The sequence below is a fragment of the Chiloscyllium punctatum genome, chromosome 50 (genome assembly GCF_047496795.1).
Source record: "Chiloscyllium punctatum isolate Juve2018m chromosome 50, sChiPun1.3, whole genome shotgun sequence".
NCBI lineage: Eukaryota > Metazoa > Chordata > Chondrichthyes > Orectolobiformes > Hemiscylliidae > Chiloscyllium > Chiloscyllium punctatum.
In genome coordinates, this window is record NC_092788.1 from 49,606,991 (window position 1) to 49,630,439 (window position 23,449).

General features: G+C 44.5%; 1 long non-coding RNA gene across 1 annotated transcript; it reads left to right on the top strand.

Annotated features, from left to right (window-relative positions):
* Nucleotides 1-5,658: 5,658 nt before the first annotated feature.
* Nucleotides 5,659-21,712, top strand: LOC140470143 (uncharacterized). Its single transcript, XR_011956417.1, has 3 exons — nucleotides 5,659-5,886; nucleotides 12,904-13,032; nucleotides 21,672-21,712. It is a non-coding gene; the product is annotated as an uncharacterized lncRNA (long non-coding RNA).
* Nucleotides 21,713-23,449: the final 1,737 nt, after the last annotated feature.

Below are 23,449 nucleotides of genomic sequence, written 5' to 3' on the forward strand. Positions count from 1 at the left end.
GTCCATCATAATCCAACACCAGCACCTCTAAGGTAAAAACAATGACTGCAGATGCTGGAAACTAGATTCTGGATTAGTGGTGATGTAAGAGCACAGCAGTTCAGGCAGCATCCGAGGAGCAGTAAAATCGACGTTTCAGGCAAAAGCCCTTCATTAGGAATAAAGGCAGAGAACCTGAAGCGTGGAGAGATAAGCTCGAGGAGGGTGGGGGTGGGGAGAAAGTAGCATAGAGTACAATAGTTGAGTGGGGCAGGGGATGAAGGTGATGGGTCGGGGGGAGGGTGGAGTGGATAGGTGGAAAAGAAGATAGGCAAGTAGGACAAGTCAAGGGGACACTGCTGAGCTGGAAGTTTGTAAATAGGGTGAGGTGTGGGAAGGGGAAATGAGGAAACTGTTGAAGTCCACATTTCAACCCCAGGGCAACGATGTGGACTTCAACAGTTTCCTCATTTCCCCTTCCCACACCTCACCCTAGTTCCAAAATTCCGGCTCAGCACTGTCCCCTTGACTTGTCCTACCTGCCTATCTTCTTTTCCTCCTATCCACTCCACCCTCCTCCCTGAACTATCACCTTCATACCCTTCCCCACTCACCTATTGTACTCTATGCTACTTGCTCCCCACCCTCTTCTCGCTTATCTCTCCACACTTCAGGCTCTCTGCCTTTATTCCTGATGGAGGGCTTTTGCCCGAAACGTCGATTTTACTGCTCCTCAGATGCTGCCTGAAATACTGTGCTCTTCCAGCACCACTAATCCAGAACCAGCACTTCCAAGTCGAGTGAGGGAGGAATGCATAACGTAACATAAGAACTAGGAACAGGAGAAGGCCGTCCTGCCCTTTGAGCCTGCTCTGCCATTCAATGTGACCATGGCTGATCATTTCGTGGATGTAGAACCATTTACTCACGTTCTCACCGTATCCCTTAATTAATTATTTCTTTTTTTAAAAAACCTACCTTAGCTTTATAAATGTTTACTGAACTAGCATCAACTACTTCCCTGGGCAATGAATTCTGTAGAGGTCAAGAAGTTCCTTCTCAATTCAGTCTTAAATTTGCTGCCTCTAATCTTGAGATGATCCCTCTTGTGCTAGCTTCACCTGCCAGTGGCAACATCCTCTCTACTTCTATTTTATCCATTCCATTCATTATTTTATATTTTTCCATTCTTCTGAATTCCAATGAATATATTACCAATCTACTGTTAAGCCAAACCCCTCAACTCTGGAAACAACCTAATTAACCTCCTCCTTATCGATGGGACGGGGCAAATATAATGCGATTCAGCAAGAATTAGGATGCATAGAATGGGGTCGCAAAATGCAGGGGATGCAGACTATTGAAATCTGGAGCTGGTTTAATGAACAGATATTACATGTCCTTGACAGGTATGTCCCTATAAGGCAGGAATGAAGTGATAAGGTAAGGGAACCATGGTTTACTGTGGAAATTGCATCTCTTGTTCAGAAGAAGAACGAGGCTTATGTGTTGATGAGGCAAGATGGAACAGATGAGGCAATGGAGAGTTACATATCAGATAGGAAGGATTTAAAGAGAGAGTTAAGAGCAAAGAGAGGACACAAGCAGTCTTTAGTGAATAGAATAAAGGAGAACCCTAAAGCTTTCTATAGGTATGTGAGAAACAAAAGCGTAGGGTAGGAATATGGCCAGTCAAAGACAGAAGTGGGAAGTTCAGTGTGGACCCTGTGGAGACCGGTGAGGTGCTAAATGAACATTTCTCAACAGTTTTCACTCAGGAAAAGGAGAATATTGTAAAGGAGAAGAGGTACAACATATTAGACTAGAAAGGATCGAGGTTAGTTACGATCAGGTGTTATCAATTCCAGAAAGTAGACAAGTCCCCTGGGCTGGATGGGATTTATCTGAGGATTCTCTGGGAAGCGAGGGAGGAGATAACAGAGACTTTGGCTTTGATATTTGAGTCGTCTTTCTCTACAGGTTTGGTACTAGAGGACTGAAGGATTGCAAATGTTGTTCCCTTGATTCCAAGGGCAATGGAGATGATCCAGGTAATTATAGACCAGTGAGCCTTACTTCTGTTGTAGGAAAGGTTTTGGAAAGGATTATAAGAGAAAAGATTTATAATCAACGAGCAAACAACAATTTGATTTCAGATAGTCAACATGGTTTCGTCAAGGGCAGGTCATGTCTCACAAACCTCTGAGTTTTTTGAGAAGGTGACCAAACATGTAGATGAGGGTAGGGCAGTTGACATGATATACATGGTCTTCAGTAAAGCCTTTGATAGGGTTCCACATGGTAGGCTGTTGGAGAAAATGCAGAGACATGAAATGGAGAGTAATTTAGCAGTTTGGATTCGAAACTGGCTTTCTGAAAGAAGGCAGCGAGTGGTGGCTGATGGAAAATATTCAGCCTGGCCTCAGGTTAGTAGTGGTGTGTCACAAGGATCTGTTTTGGCACCACTGCTGTTTGTTATTTTTATAAATGACGTAGATGCAGGCATGGGTGGCTGGATCAGTTAACTTGCAAACGACACTAAATTCCGTGGAGTGGACAGTATGGAAGAATGTTACAGATTGCAGGGGGACTTGGATAAACTGCAGAATTATGCTGAGAGGTGACAAATGGAGTTAAATGCAGCTAAATGTGAGGTGATACCGTTGAGAAGAATAACAGGAAGGCAGAGTACTGGGTTAATGGAAAGATTCTTGGTAGGGTGGATGTGCAGAGGGATGGTGGAGTCCATGAACATAGATGCCTGAAAGTTGCCACCCAGGTGGATAGTACTGTTAAGGCAGTATACGGTGTGTTAGGTTTCATTCATAGAGGGATTGAGTTCCGGAGCTGCAATATCATGCTGCAACTAAACAAAATGCTGGTGCGGCCATACTTGGAATATTGTGTGCAGTTCTAGTGCCCATAATACGAGAAGGATGTGAAAGCATTTGAAAAAGTGCAGAGGAGATTTACCAGGATGTTGCCTGGTCTGGATGGAAGGTCTTATGAGGAAAGGTTGAGCGACTTGAACCTGTTCTCATTGGCAAGAAGTGACTAAGAGGGGATTTGATAGAGACATACAAGATGATCAGAGGATTAGATAGGGTATACAGTGAAAGTCTTTTTCCTAGGATGATGACGCTAGCATGTATGTACAACTACAAATTGAGGGGTGATAGATTTAAACACGTCAGAGGCAGGGTCTTTACTCAGAGAGTGGTTAGGGTATGGAATGCACTACCTGCTAATGTGGCTAACTCAGCCACATGAGGGAAATTTAAACAATCCTTTACTTAAGCACATGGGTGATTTTGGGATAGTGTAGGGGGACGAGCTGAGAATGATTCATAGGTCGGCGCAACATCAAGGACCGAAGGGCCTGTTCTGCCCTGTATTGTTCTATGACTATCGTGCTACAAGAGATTTCTGCTGTCTTAAACAGAGTGATGGATCTTGTATTGTGGCCTTACAAAATGTCAGCGATCTCTGCCAACAATGTACGAGGTATAGTCAGTTCAATAATATGATGCTGCAAACGGAGCGGAATAGGTAACTCCATGCAAAACCCTACACCTTCTCACCTATTTTCCCCTCCAAAACTGAGGAAATTCTACAAAAGCACCTCCATATCCCACCACAACACTTTGCCCCAAAATCGTGGTATCTGACTGTGCACAAGGAGGAGTGCAACAGTATGTATTGGGACCCAATGGGGCCCTGAAACACTTGGTAAAGACTGAAATCTTCTGAGCATTGGGAGCCCCACCACATTGTATTTATTTTCTATATTTTTTTCCTCTGTTCCTGACTTCCCTTGTTTTTCCTAATGAACCTGTTCAAAGTAGTTATTAAACACACCTGCACTAGCTGTGAATTGAACTCAAGCCTCTCGATCCAAGATTCGGGATATTTTCACTGCATCACAAGACATCGACTCTAACTTCCCTTGTCCCTTATTGTTTCTTGTGCTGAGCCTGCTGAGTCACGCCTGAATCAAGTCTGCAATTGGGAGGAAGGGGCGGAACTGATGACCGAGCAGCGGCCGGTCCTCCAACCAAAAGTGAGTGAGGATCGGGGCCAAAGCATTCTCGCAGAGTAAACGCTTGAAAATTGGTCAGAAAGCAAACTGTTTTGCAGGATTGATAATTCTCATTAACATAGTGGAGCATTAAACCTCTCTCAAAAATCTATGTGAAATTTTAACAAATAGTGCTACATATTTGCACATTTCGAGTAAGAAACCTCTTTTCAAATCCCAGAACAATTGTTAATTTACATACCTGGCCGGTATGGTTAAATTGAGGCGACCAGTCTATTTACATGCTAGATAGCGCCATGACTATAACTCGACAGAGCAATTATTAATGACTAGTATTTCCCCCATGATTCTGTGCAGGTATGAATATTCTCTGTAAACTCATTGATAACTTCAGACGCACGCGTCGTTTGCTTTCTATGTGGAGCATGCGCAGTGTCACATTGACCAGGACAGAGAAACATGGAGCTGCTTTCTCCGGCAGCGGCTGCGATCGGCTTCAAAGAGCGGCGCTCAGAGCCGGTGTGTGGGAGCCTCGCTGGGAGAAAGGAGTGGAGAAAATTCACAAGTCCCAAGTAAAGGTTAAAAACCCCGAAAAAGACCCTTCAGGTCCGGGTCAGGAGGTGGCGGTCTCTGATCAGGGAAGAGGCCCATGATCACGGCTGCCATTTGTTTGAGGGAAGAGGGAGCACGGGCCTGAGGGCCGCCATCTTAAGAAGGTCAAGGTGCAGGAGGGCGGGGCTCCTGGGGTCTGTAGAACAATCAGAGGAAAGAGAAGACCCATTGTTATTGATTAATTCCACGAAGAGAATGTAAGGACTGCAGATGCTGGAGAACAGACCTGCAAATTTGTTGCTGGAAAAGTGCAGCAGGTCAGGCAGCATCCAAGGTTCAGGATTCCTGAAGAAGGGCTTATGCCCGAAACGTCGATTCTCCTGTTCCTTGGATGCTGCCTGACCTGCTGCGCTTTTCCAGCAATTAATTCCACGAACACAGATTCACTGGGCGATCCTGCAGGAATATCCTCTCTCAGTCCTGCTGTGATGTTTCACCCCATCAGAACCAGCAGCTCTCCTCCTTTCTCAGCTCCCCTTCTGTCCTTCCTGCAGCATCTGTCCCCTGGAACATTGAGCTGCCTGTCCTGTCCCTCCCTCAGCTGTTGTTCTGTAATACCTGTGATATCCCAGTCCCATCTTAGATTATTTCACTAAAGACAGGAATGCACTCGATGGATATTTCTTAACATCAGCAATTATTTAATACTCACTTATGGGTTTTAAATCTAATCTTTTTTGAAACATTTCATTCACATCCCAACATTTGCAATAGTGGGATTTAAACCTGTGTCCAGAGAACATTTGCTGAGTTTCTGGATTAATTGTCTCACAATAATGCCATTAGGCCGTCATTCCGCCTGCTCACAGGTTGCGCATTCCACTGCAATATGAATCAAAACCCTTTATTCCTGCACAATTGTTTGATCCTGCACTCTGGTGATATGACTCAGTATCTCTCCATGTGGTATCCCTCACTGTGTGGGTCTAATTGCTGCTTCTGTCAGCGCCTCTCACTTTTGCAGCTACTCCAGATCCTGAGCCAACAGAATTCTCTACTCCAGAGAGATCAGGCAGGACAGGCCAGGATTGGAGACTGGGATTTTCCAGATCTCTGTGGGGCTCAATGCCATTCTACATGTGTAACCCTCACAGCATCAGTCTAATTTCCTATTCTGCCTATTTCTCTGTCTTCTACAGGTACTCAGGGAGTTCATGACTCAATAGACTTGCCAACTGCTGGTTGGGAAGATGGTTGGTTTGCCAGAGAGATAAAGGTCAGGGAGGTTGGTACCCTTCAATAAATCCTGCCGCCAGGTAAGATCTTTCCAGGGCACAGAGCAGAGAGCAAGGAGAGGGCTCCAAACATCAGCTAATAAGACATGACATAAATATAGTACTGGAGGGTGAGTACAGTCCAGACCCACACCAGGCTCAGTCACCACCTTTACTTTAAGTTTGGTTTTGTACTGAGACAGCATCAAGAGTTCCCAATTTTCAATCCAGGCATGTGCTGTCTTGGTGAGCATCAGGACAACAGAGGGGAAAGCAGGCCTCCCACGAGATGGTGTTAATGCTTCCTGGGATCTTCCTGTTCCTTATTCCCTCTCCAACACTGTTTCTATGGATTGCCTTGTGGACCAGTGTCTTCAATCATTCTAACTCCTATAACAGTTCCTATCTCTGTCATCTCCTCCCCCTCACCAATTATTTCACATATTTGAAACCTCCAGTCCAGATGACCATCCGTATCGCTGTAACTTGCTTCAGTCTCTACAACATGCCTTGTCTCGATAGTCTTCTCCTCCTCCGATAACTGGAGACATCGGGTCTGTTTCTGTGCGGCATGGCTCTTTGGCTGAGGTTTCCAAAATGGAATGTGTCACATTTGCCTGTGTTTGGTCCATGTCCCTTGAAATCTTCTCCTCTCCATGTACCTGCCCAAGTATCTTTTCCATGTTTTCATTGTACTTGTTTTTACCATTTCCTCTGGCAGCTCATTCCATCTATGCACCATCCTCTGTGGATAATGTTGCCCCTCAGCTCCCTCTTTAAATACTTGCTCTGTCACCTCACGTTTATGCCTCTAGCTTTGGACTCACCTACCCTTGGCAATTCACCTTACTTAGGCCCTACATGGTTTCATAAACCTTTATAAAGTCACCCCATGGCCTCCTCTGCTGAGGAGAAATATTGACGACAATGTTACAAATAACTCCAACTCATGTACTCAATGCTCTGACCAATGAAGACAAGTGTGCCAAATGCTGCTTTCCCCACCGCTCTGTCCACCTGTGATGGCACTTCCAACTAACCATGTTACTGCACCCCTTGGTCTCTCCCTGTTTGACAACACAGTCCAGGGCCCGACCATTAACTGTATTAGTCCTCCCTGGTTTGTCTTAATTAAATCCAGCACCTGAATTAAATTCCATCTTTCATTCCTTGGCCCACGAGCCCAGTTGATTAACATCACCTTCGATAACTATATTCCCTGCCCACTCTTTCACTAATCTTGGTATCAGCAAACATACTAACAGAGACTGCTATATTTTCACTCAGATTGTTTATGTAAATGGTGCACCAATCCTGAAAGCAGACTGCTGGTTAGAGGCCTCCAGTTTGAACAACAACCCTCTCCCACCACCCTCTGTCTCCCACTGTCATCCCATTGTGTATCCAGTTGGCGAGCTCTCCCTGATCCCTTGTGATCTACCCTTACTTACCAATATATCATGCAACACCTTGACGTCTGTTACTCTGCCTTCGTCTTCTTGGTCACATCTTGAACAAACTCCAATCAAGTTTGTGAGACATGTTTTCTCACGCACAAAGCCATGCTGGCTGGCTGTAATCAGTCCTTATCTTTCCCATTGCAAGTAAGTCATACCTCTCAGAATGACCTTCAACAACTGACCCACCCTGATGTCTGGCTCACCAGTCTGTACACCCCTGGCTTTATCTTGCATCCTTCCTTAATTAATAACACAATATTATAATCACAGTCAGACAGTCATACCGCACTGTTGGTTAGTGCTAACCATACTCTAAAACTGATCTCCTGCCTGACCACCTGCCTGTTCCTGGATCATAGCCCTTCAAACCTTTCCTATTCCTGGAGTAATCCAAATGTCTTTTAAACATTGTAATTGTTCCCATGTTCACCCCTTCCTTGGGAAGTTCATTCCACACACAACCCACCCTCTGTGTAACAAAGTGCCTCTCGTATCATTTTTTTATGTCCCTCTTCTAAACTTAAAAATGTAGTGCCTTGTCTTGAAACTCCCCTGTCTATGGGAAAAGACAACTCCCATTAACTCTATCTATCCCCCTCATGACTTTATAAACTTCTATGAGGTCATCTGTCAACATTCAGGTTTCAGTGAAAAAAAATGTGTTGCTGGAAAAGCGCTGTAGGTCAGGCAGCATCCAAGGAACAGGAGAATCGACGTTTCGGGCATTAGCTCTTCTTCAGGCTGATGCCCGAAACATCGATTCTCCTGTTCCTTGGGTGCTGCCTGACCTGCTGCGCTTTTCCAGCAACACATTTTCAGCTCTGATCTCCAGCATCTGCAGTCCTCACTTTCTCCTCAATGAAAAAATACCAATCTCTCCAGGTTTCTTTATAACTGTAACCTTCCATACCCATCCACGTCCCAGCAAATCTCCTCTGAACCCTCTCCCGCTTAATAATATCCTTCCGATAGCCTGGGCGACCAGAACTGGACACAGTATTCCAGAAGAGGTCTCAGCAATGGCCTGTACAATCTCAATGTGACTTCCCAACTCCTATATCCAAAGGACTGAGCAATGAAAGGAAGTATGGCAAGCACCTTTTTTTTGACCATCCTGTCTCTCCATGTTGCAAGCTTCAAAGTTCTACAACACACTACCGAGGGTCCAATCATTAATTGTATAAGTCCTGCCTGTGTTTGTTGTACCAAATGCCTTACCTCACATTTATTCAGATTGAACTCCATCTACTATTTTTCAGCCATTCACACATTTCATCAGGATCCCTTTGTAATCTTAGAAAACCTTCTTCACTGTTTACAATGCCACCCTCCAGTCTAACAGCCTATCACACATAGCTCTCTATGGTACAAACATCTCTGCTAGGGCCCCTACAATTTCTTCTCCAGCTTCCCACAATGTCCCAATATACATTTGATCAGGTCCTGGGGATTTATCTACCTTTGTGTATTAAAACCTCCAGCACCTCCTTTTCTATAATGTGGGAACATTTAGGACATTGAGTCACAGAGATGTACAGAACAGAAGTAGATCCTTCAAACCAACTCCTGCATGACGTTTCTAGTCACATTTGCCACAATTTTGCCAATATCCCTCTGAACCCTTCCTATTCATACACCCATCCACATGCCTTTTAAATGTATTTCTATCAGCCTCCACTATTTCCTCTGGCAGCTTATTCCATACACTCTGCAGGAACCAGTTGTCCTTTAGGTCCCTTTGAAAATTTCCCCTCGAACTTTAAAGTAAAGGCCTATCAGTTTGTAATCCCCCCAACCTGGGGAAAAGACCTTATCTATTCACCCTATCGATGACCATCATGATTTTAAACACCTTTATCAGGTAACTCCTCAGCCTCCCATGTTCAAGTGAATTCAGCCCCAGCTTATTCAGCTTTTCCGTGCAGCGCAAACCCTACAACCCTGGCAAATCCTTGGTCATCTGAACCCTTTCATGTTCCACAACATCCACAGCATTGAGACCAGAATTGCACACAGTATTCCAATAGTAGTCAGGACAAACACTGTTTAGTTCCCTGAGCGCCCCAGTCTTTATCCACAGTAAGTTCCAAAGTGAAATATTTGTTTTGGATCTTGTAGTTTCACACATCGTTGCCTTCATTGATCATTAAGGAGACGGGGTTTGTCCCGAGCTCTTCTTTTGCTCTTAATACACTTGTAGAGTCTCTTTGGATTCTCCTTAACTTTCTCTGCCAAAGCGATCTCGTGTCCCCTTTTTACATTCCTGATTTCCATCCTAAATGTATTTCTACAGCCCTGATGCTCCTGAAGTGATTCCCTTGAGTCAGCCAATTATATCTGACATGTGCCCCCTTTCTTCTTGACTGGAGCCTCGAATCTCAGCCAGTGTTTCCTAATTCAGTCAGCATTGAGTTGCACACTAACAGGAACAGGCTGGCGCTGAACACTCCTTTTATCTCGGTTTTAAAATATTCCTACTTGCCAGACTTCCCTTTACCTGCAAATAACCTCCCCAAATCTACTTTAAAAATTCATGACTATCTTGCTCCATTGTATAACTTGAACTTGTGGACCAGGCCTGTCCTTTTCCATCGCTATTTTCAAACTAATACAATTCTGGTGACTTTCCAAAGTGCGTCCCCGCTAACAGCTCAGTCCCGTTTCCAACCTTGTTTCCCAAGTGGAGGTCAGGTTTAGCCCCATTTTCCAGTTGGGTCATTTACATAATGACTGGGAGTTTCTGGAACACTTATCAAATTCCTTCCATCCAACTGCTTAACACAGTAGCAATCCCAGTCGAGGTTTAAGGTTAAAATCCCCTACCATTACGACGCTATCATTCTAACAGATATCTGAGATCTCCTGACATATTTGCTCCTTCATCTCCCATTGCCTATCGCTGTAGTACAATCGTAGCAAACTGATGACCAATTTTTATTTCTCGGTTCTACTAATATCATTTAACTGGGCGATCCTGAATGAATATTCTCTCTCGGTACTGCTGTGATGTTTTCCCCCAGTCAAAACCACCAGCTCTCCTCCTGTTTTTCCTCCTGTTTTGCCTCCTGTTCTATCCTTCCTGTTGCCTCTGTCCTGTGGAACATTGAGCTGCCAGTCCTGTCCCTCCCTTATCTGTGTTTCTGTAATATCTATGGTATCCCAGTCCCATGTTCCCTTCCATGCTCTGGGTTCATCTGCCTTATCTGTGCGGCCCCTTGCATTGAAATAAATGCAGTTTAATTAATCAATTTTCCCTCATTGCCTGCTATGTTCTTGCCTGCCTTGTCTATTTAAATTGCTCTCTTGAACATCTATACCAGCCTCAAACTTCTTTCTGGCCTTACGACTGTTTGCAGTCCCACATCCCTGCCAGATGATTTTAAATCCTCTCGAGCAGCTCCAGCAACTCTCCCCACCAGGATATGTGTCCTCCTCCTGTTCCCAGTTCAGGTATCTTCCCCATCCTGTCTACCTGTGCTGACACCTTCAGACATCCAGGGACTTGCCCACCAAGGTCCCTGTATTCCTCAGTACTCCAGGAGGACCTACTATTCATGATGGATATCATTTGCTGATTAGACTTCCCACAGTGCATTACCTCACAGTGATCAGAAGTAAACTCCATCTGCCATTACTCTGCTCAGTTTATCATCTGATCAATGTCAGACTGCAGCCTGAGACCATGCTCCTCACTGTGGACAACACCCTCACCTTTCATGTCATCTGCAAACCTACCAATGATACCTTCTGCTTTCACATCTGAGATATTAATGTACATAATAACCAGCAATGGTTCCTGTACAGAACCCTGTGGTACACCCGCTGGGCAAAGTTTTCCAGTCGTGAAAAACCTGCTCCACCAATTATGGATCCAATTTTCCAACTTGCCTTGAATTCCATGGGCTCTTTCCTTTTGGACCGGCCTTCCATGTGAGACTTTGTCAAAGACATTAATAAACACCATGTTCCCACACCATCTGCACTGGCCTCATCAATATCAGAGGACAGTCCTCTACCAAATCCATACAGACAATCCCTAATGTATTCCTGTCCTTTTGAATGTTGATTCATCGTGTCCCTCACAATTGTTTTCCAATATTTTCCCTCCCCCTGCTGTCAGACTAGCTTCTCTGTAATTACCTGGCCTATCACTGCTGCTCTTGAACAAAGGAACCACATTCGCCATCCTCCAGTCATTCAGCACTTCACCTGTGGCCAGCAAAGTTTTAAATATATCCGCCAGGGCCCCAGCAATCTCCTCCCTTACCTCCTATAGCAGCCTGGGATATATTTTATTGTAACTGGGAATTTCTCCACCTTTTTGCCTATGAATACATTTAACGCCTCCTTCTCATTGATCATAAGATGTTCCAGAGCCTCACCATCCCAACTGAAATCCCTACAATGCCTTTCTCCTGAGTGAATACAGATGGGAAGTATTCATTGTAGACCTCACCTGCTTCCTCTGGCTCCATACACAGATTGTCCCTTTGGATTCTAACAGGCCCCACTGCTTAGTTGGGGATCCTCTTCCTCTCACTGTACTTATTAAATATCTCGTGGCTTATCCTGAACATTATCTGCTAAGGATATTTTGTGACCATTGTTTGCCCGTTTATTTTTAAGAAACCCCACCCCCACCCCCCGCGCTTTCTATCTAACACCTTTATTACCCATTATTGTTAGTGTTGTCCATTTTGCCTGAGTTTCCACAAGGTTGTAAACCATTGAATATTTATGTTCCACATTTTGTTTACCCTGTAACCACATCTCTCTGGTATCTAAATCTCTTTCAGCTGTGTCACAAATCCAGCTACCTTATTGAGGATACTTTGTCTATGCGGAAAACAAGTTTCTGTACTCTTTTCCACAATGTCCTATCACAATCCAATTCGTTAATGTAGAGTTTTAGTTAAACTCTGGCCCAGCCTGTTCCTTTCTGCTTGTCTTTAGCCACATTCCCATGCTGTTCTGATGCATCACCTTTTTCTATTTGGATTTGGAAAACACTTTGCTGTGGGTATGTCATGCAGACTATGTGAGGGTGGGCAGATGTCATTCTCGAAAGGACAAGTGTTTGGGTTTTTTGTACATCAGCAATGGTTTCATACATATTTATGGATGGTTAATTATAATATTTGAATTTATTGATTTCAAATTCCACCACTTCAGATGGTGGGTTTCAAACCTGTCTCCCCTGAACATTAGCTGAGGTTTTGGATACATGCTTTAACAATAATACCACGAGGCCATCACTTCACCTGCTCGCACGTTGCTCATGCCTGAGCACTGATACCAGTGCATCATGAAGCTAAACATCTTCTTCTGTCACAATTGTTTGATCCTGACAACTTCTTGAACTCTGGTGATATCACTCAGTATCTCTCCATGTGGTATCCCTTACTGTGTGGGTCTAATTGCTGCCTCTGTCAGTGTTTCTCACTCTTGCAGCTACTCCAGATCCTGAGCCAACAGAATTCTCCACTCCAGAGAGAAGCAACAGCACAGGGACTCTGTGGGACTCAGTGCCATTCTACATGTGTAACCTTCACTACATCAGTGTAATTTTCCATTCTGTCTATTTGTCTGTCTCCTGTAGGTACTCAGGGAGATTCAATAGACTTCTCAGCTGCTGGGTGTTCCATCCATCACCCCATTGAAGATGGTTGGTCAGCCAGAGAGACAAAGTGCAGGGAGATCTAGAGCCTTCAATAAATCCTGCAGTGAGGTAAGATCACTCACAATGCACAGAGCAGACAGCAATGTGAGGGATCCAAACATCAGCTAACAGGACATGACATAGATACGGTGCTGGAGGGGGAGCACAGTACAGACACAACTCTGGCTCAATCACCACGTCTACTTTAACTTACATTGTACTGAGACAACGTAGAGAGTTCACAGTTATCAATCCAGGCCTGTGCTCTCTTAGTGAGCATCAGTACAACAAAGGGGAAAGCAGGCCTCCCACGAGAGGGTGGGAATGCTGCCTGAGATCTTTCTGTTCTGTGTACCTTCTCCAACACTGTACCTAAGGTATGTCTTGTGGATCAGTGTCTTCAATAATTTTTAACTCCTATAACAGTTCCTATCTCTGTAACCTCCTTCTTTACATCTAGGCCCTCCACATATTTGAAATGTACCGCATTGCAGACTACCATCCCTATCACTATACCTTCCTTCAGTGTCTACAACATGCCTTATCTCCGTATTCTCCTCCTCTTTAACTGGGTACAGGGTCATGCTGCATGAAAACAGAACCTTCAGTCCAAGTCATCAATGCTGACTATTTTCCCCAAACCTGAACGAGTCGCATTTGCCTGTATTTGGCCCATATCCCTTCAAACCTTCCCCTCTCCATGTGCCTGCCTAAATTTCTTTTCCAAGTTGTAATTGTTCTTGTTTCTCCCATGTGCCCCTGGCAGTTCATTCCGTCTATGCACCATCCTCTGTGGATGTTGCCCCTCAGCTCCCTCTTTAAATCTTTGTTCTCTCACCTCACGTTTATACCCTCTAGTTTTGGACTGACTTACCCGTGGCTATTCACCATTCTTACTCTCCATATGGTTTTATAAACCTTTATAAGGTCACCCCTTATAAGCCACCTCTCTCCAAGGGAAATATTGAAGACAATGTTACAAATATCTCCAACTCATGTATCAAAGTGTTGGCCAATGACAGCAAGTGTGCCAAGTACCGCTTTCCCCACCCTGTCCAGTGTGATGCTACTTCCAAAGAACAATGTAACTGCACCTCTTGGTCTCTCTCTGTTTGACAACACTACCCAGGGCTGTACCATTACCTGTGTTCGTCCAAAACTTAATACTTGAATTAAAATCCATCTTTCATTCCTTGGTCCACTGGCCCAGTTGGTCGAGATCCCCTTTGATCACCGTATTCACTGCCCACTACACCATTCATTTGATCATCCACAAAATTACTAACAATGACTCCTATATTCTCAACCAAATTGTTTATATAGATGATGCACATCAGTGGTCCCATCCCTGATCCTTGTAGCACACCGCTGGTCACAGGCCTCCAGTCTGAACAACAACCCTCTCCCACCAACCCCTGTCTCCTACTGTCAAGCCAATTTTGTGTCCAGTTGACTAGCTCTTCCTGATCACATGTGATCTAATCTTACGAACCAGTATATCATGCTAAATGCAAGGTTTATGAAGGTTCGTTGCTCAGATTGAGGTTTAGGATGTAGGTTTGTTCTCTGAGCTGTAGGTTTGATATCCAGACGTTGCGTTGCCTGGGCACGGTAACATCATCAGTGGCAACCTCCAAGTGAAGCGAAGCTGTTGTCTCCTGCTTTCTATTTATATCTTTATCCTGGATGGGGTTCCTGGGGTTCACCACAAACCCATCCAGGAGAAAGATATAAATAGAAAGCAGGAGACAACAGCTTCACTTCACTTGGAGGTCGCCACTGATGATGTTACCCAGCCAGGTAACAAAACATCTGGATATCAAACCTACAGCTCAGCGAGCAAACCTACACCCTAAATCATGCTAAATCCCGTCAAAGGCCCTGCTGACGTTGGTGTAGACAATGTCTGGTCACCAATTCAACACAAGCCATCAAGTTAGTGAGACTTGACTTTGTATGCTGACTATCTTTCATTAATCCTTGTCTTTACAAACGAATGTAACTCCAGTCTGGCAGAATCACTTTCACAACTAACCCACCACTGATGTTGGGCTAATTGGTTTTCAGTTCCCTGGCTTTCTCTTGCAGCCTTTCTTAAATAATGGATCAAAACCATAGTGTTGTCAGTGCTGTACAGCATGGAAACTGACCCTTCAGTTGATACCAACCATAATCTCAAACTAAACTCGTCCCAGCTGCCTGTTGCTGGCCTGTATCCCTCCAACCCTTTCGTATTCATGTACTTAACTAAACGTTGTACTTGTACCGACATCCACCTCAGGAAGTTCATTCCACACCCAAACCACTCTCTGTGTAACTATTTGCCCCTTATATCCTTTTTTTTGAACATATCTCTCCTCTAACCTGAAAAATGTGGCCCCTCCACTTGTGACTCCGTCACCCAAAGAATTGAATTCCATCTGCGGTTTTTCAGCCAATTCACCCATTTCATCAAGATCCCTTTGGAATCTTAGAAATTCACTATGCCACCCTCCAGCCTTCCAGCCGATCACACATGGCTGTCAATGGTACAAATACCCTTGCTAGAAGCTCCACAATTTCTTCCCTAGCATCCCACAATGTCCTGTGATACACTTAATCAGGTCCTGGGGCCTTCCATTCCTTTGTGTTTTAAAACCTCCAGCACCACCTCTTCTATAACATGCACTCTTTTCAAATCACAGAGGTGTACAGCATGGAACCAGAGCCTTCAGTCCAACTCATCCATGCTGACTAGAAGATGTAAATAAATTCATCCCGTTTACTAGCATTTGGCCCATGTACCGCTAAACTCTGACTATCCATATATCCATCCAGATACCTTTTAAATGTTATAATTGTATCCGTCTCCATTACATTCTCTCTTAGCTTATTCCATTCACACAGCACCATGTGCATGAAAAAGTTGTCCCTTCAGTCCCTTTTTTAAACCTTTCCCCTTCAACCTTAAACCTATGCTCTCTAGGTTTGGACTCTCGAACCCCGGGAAAAGACCTTGACTGTTTACCCAATCCATGCCCCTCATGTTTATATAAATCTCTGTCAGGTCATCCCTCAGTCTCTGATGCTCCAGGGAAAATAACCCCAGCTTATTCAGCAGAAATCCTTGCAACATCTTGTTAATCTTTTCTGAACACTTTCAAGCTTCACAACATCCTTCCTGTAGCAGGGAGGTTGGAATTGCAGAGAACTCCAATTGTGGTCTAACGTATTACTCTTGTTCTCTGTGTTCCCCAGTCTTTGTCCACAGTAAGTTCTGGAGGGAAAACAAATGTTTAGGGTCTTAGCCATACTTGCTAATGAAAGCCAACACACCATATGCATTCTTAACACCCTCTCAACTTGGGTGGTAACTTCAGGGACACAGGATCACTCTGTTCGTGCACACTGCTAAGGTTCCTGCCTTTAACCATGTAAACGTTTTCTGCAGATTCTTCCAATCTGAAACCATCCTTATCTTTGTAACTTCCTACAATCTATATAACACTCATAAACTGTGAAACCTCCTCAAGTCCCTATATTCCTAATGCCTGCAAAATCCTCCAATCCCGATATCCCTCCCTAACTCTGTAAATGCCACCATCCTCCAGTGCCTTTCTGGGGAACATTGCAAAGGAAGGAAGATTTGTAGAGACCGGGCCATGTTACGGAGGTAGGAAGGGCTGCAGAACCTGGAGGATGGTACTAATGTAGGAAGGAACGTGGATCCTGCAGGAGGTTAGACAGTGTGGGATTCATAGAGCCTGCATGATGGGACCAAGAATGGGTTGTGGACCCTGAAGGATGTTAAGATTTGAATCACAGATCATCTTCGATTGGACCATTCAGCCGATCTTAGAGTCAAAGAGATGTACAGCATGGAAGCAGACCCTTCAGTCTAACCTGTCTATGTCGAACATATATCCCAACCCAATCCAGTCCCACCTACCAGCATCTGGCCCATATTCATACAAACTCTTCCTATTCATATACCCATCTGGATATCTTTGTATCAGCCTCCACCACTTACTCTGGCAGCTCATTCCATACACGTACTACCCTCTGCGTGGAAAAAAAGCCCCTTAAGTCTCTTTTATATCTCTCTCCTCTAACCGTAAACCTGTGTCCTCCAGTTCTGGACTCCCATTCCCGAGGGTGAAGACTTTGTCGCTTTAGCCTCTCCATGCCCCTACTTTATAAAGCTCTATATGGTTTTATACAACTCTATATGGTCGCCCCTAATGATTTTATAAACCTCTAAATGATCACCCCTCAGCCTTCGATGCTCCAGGGAAAACAGCCACAGCCTATTCAATCTCTCTATAGCACAAACCCTCCAATCCTGGCAACATCCTTGTAAATCTTTTCTGAACCATTTCAAGTTTCACAACATCTTTCTCAAAGAAAGGAGACCAGAATTGCACACAGTATTCCAAAAGTGACCTAAGCAATGTCCTGTACAGCCACAACATGATCTCACAACGCCTGTACTCAATACTCTGACCAATAAAAGAAAGCATACCAAATGCCTTCTTCACTATCCTACCTACCTGCAACTCTGCTTTCAAGAGCTATGAACCTGCACTCCAATATCTCTATGTTCAGCAACACTCCGTCAAAACTTACCATTAAGTGTATAAGTCCAGCAAAGATTTGCTTTCGCAAAATACAGCACCTCGCATTTATCTGAATTAATATCCATCTGCCACTTCTCAGCGCATTGGCCCATCTGATCAAGATTCCATTGTAATTGGAAGTAACCTCTTTTGCTGGCCACTACACCTCCAATTTTGTTGTCATCTGCAAACTTACTAACTATGCCTCTTATGCTCACATCCAGATCATTTATGGAAACAATGCAAAATATTGGACCCAGCACCGATCCTTGTGGCACTCCACTGGTCACAGACCTCCAGTTTGCAAACCAACCCTCCACCACCACTCTTTGTCTTCTACCTGTGATCCAGTTCTTTACCAAATGGCTAGTTCTCCCTGTATTCCGTGAGATCTAACCTTGCTAACCAGTCTCCAATGGGGAACCTTGTTGAACGCCTTACTGAAGTCCATATAGATCACATCCACTGCTCTGCCCTCATCAATCTTCTCTGTTACTTCTTCTAAAAACTCAATCAAGTTTGTGAGACATCATTTCCCACTCAAAAAGAAATATTGACTATCCCTAATCAGTCCTTGCCTTTCCAAATACATGTTCATCCTGCCCCTCACGATTCCCTCCAACAACGTACACACCGATGTCAGGCTCACCAGTCTATAGTTCCATGGCTTTTCCTTACTGCCTTTGATAAATAGTAGCAACACGATAGCCAACCTCCAGTCTTCTGGCTCTGATGTCCTGTTTCTAGAGATCTTAACGGAATGGTGAGCACAGCTTACGATTGCCAGGCTGGGAGATGTGAATTCAGGTGTGAATCTATTTGCCCGTTCTCTCTGTGTGCCTGACACTGACCTGGTGATGCTCTGGTAAAAAGCACTCTCCATGCATCTGGTAACAAACAGATCGACAGGACTGACCAGAGGTCACCGCATCAAAACCTTCATTTAGAATGTTCTTTATTTTAATATTTTTAAATGGCAGTTTTATGAGATGCAGGAATTGAGGAGTTGTCATTTTTAAAAGAATGAAACTTTTGTCATTGACCCTGATACATGCAACGGGGATTCATGGATTCTGTTGTTCTCTGCAGACTGTCACTCAGTTTTGAAGTAGCATTTAGACAGAAACATGAACAAACAGAGAAGAGAGGGATATCACCCATGTGCAGGCAGATGGGATTAGTTTAGAATAGCATCATGGTCAGCACAGCCATGGTGGGCCGAAGGGCCTTTTCCTGTGCTGTACTATTCTAGTTTCTAACTTCACGGCATCCACCCTGTCAAAGCCCCTCACAATCCTGGATGTTTCATTCAATTTCTCTCCCGTTCTTCAAAACCCCATTAGGTTCAAGGTCAATCTACTCCACCTCTTCTCATTGGAAAATCCTGCCATCTCCAGGATCAGCCGAGTGAACCTTCCCTGGCCTGCCTCCAACACAAGAATGTCTTTCCTTAGGGCACGCATACTGCTCATTATAATCTAGGTGTGGTCTGACTTGTACCTTGCATCGTTTTAGCAAGACCTCCCTATTTTTAGACTCCATTCCCTTTGCCTTCTCTATGACCTGCTGATCCTGGAAGCTACCTGTTTCAGATTGATGCACATGGATTCCCAAAATCCTTTGTGCAGTGAGTCTGAACCAAACGGTGTTAGCCTGACAGTAAGTCGGTAACGTGCTGGAATGTGCTATAAAGAATATGACAATAAATGATAACTGGATGTTTAGAAACAATGGGAGATGTATGATTTTATAAAAGGAGAATATTTTTAAATCTGTTGGATTCTATATTTTGGTGTGAATATAAATGCAGAATAGATAAGGTTGGGGGAGGCTAGTTGTGGTAGAGGGATATTTGAAATTTCAGAAGTATTTTGACAAGTTTCAACAAGGGCTAAAACTTAGCTCGGGAGAGAATAGGGACCCTGAAAGATCAATGAGGCTGTCTGTGTGGAATCACTGCTGATGGGGGAGATACTGAACACATATTTTGCGTTAGGATTTACTGTGGTGAAAGACATGGAAGCTCGGTAAGTTAGGAAAATACATAGTGATGTCTTGAAAAGAGTGCACATTGGAGAACAGGAGGTGCTGGATGTCTTAAAATGCAATAAGTTAGATAAAACCTTGGGACATGGTCAGATATATCCCAGCGCCTTGTGAGAAGCGAGGGAGGAAATTACAGGGCACCTTCCAGAGATATTTGTATCATCAACAGCTACTACGGACCAGTGAGACTGATGGCAGGGTGGTAAGTTGTTGGAGGAGATTCTGAGAGAAACGATCATCGTGCATTTGGAAAGATAAGGACAGATTAATGACCATCAGCATGGCTTTGTGCACGGGAAATCATGCCTCAAACCTGAGTGTGGAGGTAGACAAGTGAGAGGTCAAAGCAGAGCAGTACACGATGTCCACATGAAATTTATCAAGGCCTTTGACAAGGTTCTGCATGACAGACTGGTTAGTAAGTTTAGGTCAGACAGAACCAGGGAGCGCTCACCAACTGGATACAAAACAGGATTGATGGTAGGAGACAGAGCATGTTCATAAAGGGTGACTGCTCAAACTGCAGGCCTGTGACCAACGATGTGCCATGGGGTTCGGTGCTGGGTCACTGTTGTGCATCATTTACGTAAACAGTTTGGATGATAATACAGTCGCCATGGTTCTCAAGTTTGTGAGTGAGACTGAAATTGGTGATAATGTGGACAGTAAAGAGGGTTATCGAAGAGTACAATGGGATCAACAGTACTGCTGGACCAGTGAGGTTAGGAATAACAGGTGGAGAAATGCAAGATGTTGTATTGTGGTAAAGCACACCAGGCTGGACTTGTACAATTAATGTTCGGGCCCAGGGTACTGTTGTCAGTGACCCAGTGATGCAGGTACACAGTTTTTTGAAAGTAGCGTCATGGGTAAACAGGCTGGTGAAGCAGGTGTTTGGGAGGGTTACCCTTCATTGAGCAGAGCATTGAGAGTAGGAGTTGGGATATCATGGTGTATCTGTACAGGACATTAGTGAGGCCTCTGTATAAGCATTGTTGATTGGAAAAAACCAACTTGTTCACGTATGTCCTTTAGGGAGGGATATCTGACATTCTTACCTGGTCTGGCTCACATGTGACTCCAGTCCCACAACAATATGGCCGACTCTGAGCTGCACCTGGGCAATTAGCAGGAGGGCAATGTATGCTGGTCCATCCGGTGACATCCTTAGGCCGTGAATGAATCAATGAAAAATACAGATGTCTATCCCTACCTTTGCAAACGGCTCTAGCTGCAGCAATCCGTACTGGCTTTGTAATGTTGTTCAGGCCTTTGCCCCTCTCTGTAACACTGTCACCAACTCCAGCACCTTCAATTCTCCCTGTTCCGCTACTCTGATTAAACACTGACAATGTTTCCTCTTCCTACTGCACTCCTCCACATTTCTAAATGTTGGTTACTTCAGAATTGATCAGTTTTTTTTTCAGCTCTTAATCAAATCGGCCAAGACCGTCTGAAGTGGGGAAGGAGCATTGGGAAGGTGTCGAGCACCTCGAGACTTTCTGTGGGGAAAACGGGAATCCAGGAGAAAACAACACAAGGAGCGCGCTGTTATATCAACGCCCCACCCACCCCCTTTCCATGTCCACCATCAGCCTCAAGTGTAACCGAGTCTGTGGAAGGTCACATCGGTCTGTACAGCCAACTCCAGACTCTCCCACCCCCACTGAGAGTGGGAGAGGGTCAGCCTCATCTGTGAGCCACTGCCAAAGAGATGATGAGATAGGAAGGTTGAATCCCCTCACAATTATCCCAGTGCCTTTGTTACAAATTCAAATAATTCCCTGTTAATACAGTGTCTAATAATGTGCTATCACTTAGTATCTCTCCATCTGGTATCCCTCGCTGTGTCAGTCTATTTACTGCCTCTGTCAGCATTTCTCCCTCTTACAGATGGTCTGAGATCCTGAGTCAACAGAATTGAACATTCCAGAGAGATGCAGCAGCACAGGCAAGGGATGGAGACTGGGATTATCGAGATCTCTGCTGGACTCAGTGCCACTCTGCATGTGTTATCCTCATTGCATCAGTCTAGTTTCCCATTCTGTCTATTTCTGTCTCATGCAGGTAATCAGGATGTTCCTAACTCCTGTCTCATCCATCACCTCATGGAAACTGGTTGGTCAGCCAGAGAGAGATGGAGAGGGAGATCTGGGGCCTTCAGTAATTCCTGCAGCTGTTAAGATCGCTCACAGTAAACAGCACAGGGTGGAGGTAGACCAGGAAGACAGGACAGAGATACAGAGCTGGGCAAGGAACAGCAACATTCTAGGTTTCATTCCCACCATCTTGTGACGGTCCTGCTTTCACCTCTTCTGTATTGGTCCTCAATGCGACAGCACAGGGGATCGCAGGCATCAATCCTGGCCCATGCTGTGTTAGTGATCTCTGTAATATTCTCCAGTCCCGATAATCCTTCCTCTGTTTGGAATCTCCTCTAGTCCACATCATTCTCTGTGTCTCTGTCTCTGTCTCTGTCAGGTTCTCCAGTCCCTAACACCCTAATCCCTAACCTTCTCCAGTAGATACTAAATTCCTTCATCCCTATAAACCCTGAGAGCCCTGTCTATCCCTGTAAGCTCCTCCCACCAATACCACCCTCCATGTCCATGTATTTGTCTTTAACCTCTCCATCCGTCCCTACCTGTGTAATCTTCTCCAGCTCCTACAATCCTTCCTTAGCTGTGAAAAATTTGTAATCTCCTTATCCTTCTCCAATTCTTTGATCTTTATTTTGTTAAATTTCACTCTCATTCCCGACACCATACCCCTCCCGACCATAGGAACCTCTTTCAGTTTGTGCAACCCTCCCCATCTGTGTAACTGTCTCCATCCCAGTAACCTGGCATTCTCCATTGCCTTCTGATCTCTGTAACCTCCAGAGCCTAGAAGCCTTCTTATATCTGTAAATGTCTTCAGTCACGACAACCTTCCATATCTCTATTAGTATACACAATAATCTCTGAGATGAAACAGCCCCCTGTCTGTGCCTCTTCGTCTGCTTACCTCTTCCTTTCTCCATCCCTATCCTTATCTCCAGAATCTAATGCAGCTCCCTCTTCTATCTCTGAAAGTTCCTCCAATCCCCAAACTCCTTTGTCCCACTGACATTCTTGACCAGATGTAACTCTCTTTAACTCTAACATCCTCGAGTCCTGTAAGCCTTCCTATCTCTGTAACCTCTACGCATCTGTTCAACTCCCCACTACCGAGGAATGACTCCCTGTATTCGCCATAAGGGAGAAGGAATGACAGTGATCAGATATGATGGAACTGTCATTCCGGAGATTTAGCTGCAGAAAGACCATCGCTGGGAAGTGAATACTGAAGGGTTGTTGGGATAGAGCCATAGAGTCAGAGAGATATGCAGCACGGAAACCGACCCTTCGGTCCAACCCATCCATGCTGAGCAGATATTCCAACCCAATCTAGTCCCAATAGGCAGACTAGGCAAAAAGCCAACAAGTTGTGAAGGAAGGATGATGTTAATGCATTAATGAGACAGACTTCTGGATCTGAATATGAAAAGTAGAGCTGAGAATAAGCAAGCAGCAGCAACTGTTAGCAGAAATTCTTTTGTAGGCACCACCCAGTGATGGGAATGTCAATATGATTACAGTCAGGACACTGAATGTACTTGTAGCAAGAGCAGGACAGTAACTGTGTGTGACAGTGGTCTCCATGCCGATTGATACAGCAATGGGTATCAGTGCTGTAACGGATAGAATCCTGGGTTGTAGGTGAGAGTTTTCTATAACATCATATCATATTTGTAGATCAAATGCTGTGTACTAATAAATATCCAAGAATCCCATTATAAAGGAGTTTTGTGAGCAGAGACAAAT